Source organism: Aptenodytes forsteri, unplaced genomic scaffold (genome assembly GCF_000699145.1).
Source record: "Aptenodytes forsteri isolate BGI_AS27 unplaced genomic scaffold, ASM69914v1 Scaffold304, whole genome shotgun sequence".
NCBI classification, from domain to species: domain Eukaryota; kingdom Metazoa; phylum Chordata; class Aves; order Sphenisciformes; family Spheniscidae; genus Aptenodytes; species Aptenodytes forsteri.
This window is the reverse complement of record NW_008794886.1, coordinates 690,373-691,558: the sequence shown is the minus strand read 5'-3', so window position 1 is coordinate 691,558 and position 1,186 is coordinate 690,373.

Here is a 1,186-nt window from a genome sequence, read left to right as displayed (position 1 = left end):
CCCGGGGAGGGACCGGCACCCCGGGCAGGGACCCGCACCCGGGAAGGGACCTGCATCCCCGGGCAGGGACCGTCTTCCCCAAGAAGGGACCCGCACCCTGGGAAGGGACCTGCATCCCTGGGAACAGACCGGCACCCTGGCCCTGCACCCCAAGGAGAGACCGGCTCCCCCAGGCAGGTCCCTGCGCCACTGCAAGCCGGTTCCCCCATCCCGGCTCTGCTGTGGGCAGCGTGGCCATGGGCCGTGGGGCTGTCCCGGGGGTCCGTGCATGGGGCAGGGCTGTGCAGGGCCTGTCCCGCTCCCTGGACCATACGGGGCCATGGGGACGGATCCTGCCGTGCCACGGCAGCAGAGCAGGGCAGGCAGAAGAGAGGCCACTGCCCACCGTGCTCGGGAGGCCCTGGCCTTCTCCTCCCCGCTCGCTCTGGAGCAGACCGGAGGCAGCTGCCCGTGCTGCCCGGCCGCAGCTGGAAGGGCATCTGGAGGAGACTCCAGCGCAGCAGCAGCACTGCCCGCTGGCCACGGCCCCCCCAGACCCCATCCTGGGGGAAGGGCTGCCTCCCCAGCAATGGTGGGGGTGCATGCGGGGCGCACACACGTGCACGCTGCTGCAGCTGCATGTGTGCTCGGGTGTGTGCGCAGTGCCTGCCATGGCCAGGGCTCAGCCCCTGCGCGGCCCCGGGGCAAGACCCCCAGGCCTCTGCTCCGCTCCTGGCTGGGGGCCAGGCGGCCGGCAGGGAAGGAGCCCCCAGCCCATGCCCTGCTGAGCTGCCTGCCGGCCATGGGGCTATAAATAGCCGGTATGTGGGTGAAAGAGGAGCTGGGCGAGCGCTGAGGGGGAGCGCTGGGCCCCGACCCCCCATGCTCGGCTCCACCGTGTGCCAGTGGGCAGCTCCTGGCCGGGGCAGCCTGGGCCAGGCAGAAGGCAGTGCAGCGCAGCCCCGGCCGGGGGGTGCAGGGGAAGGTGGCCAAGGGGAAGGCGGCCAAGGGGAAGGCGAAGCCACGAGCCCCCGCCGCTCCGGGAGCTGGCGATGGGGAAGGTGTCGTTGAAGAGCTGCGCCATGCCGAAGCTCCACTCATTGCCGTGGATGGACAGAGCCGTGACCCGCTGCCAGGCCCGGCTAGGAGCAGGCAGAGCCCTGCAGGGGCCGTGTGCCAGGGCTGGGGGGGCCCAGGCTCTCCTTGC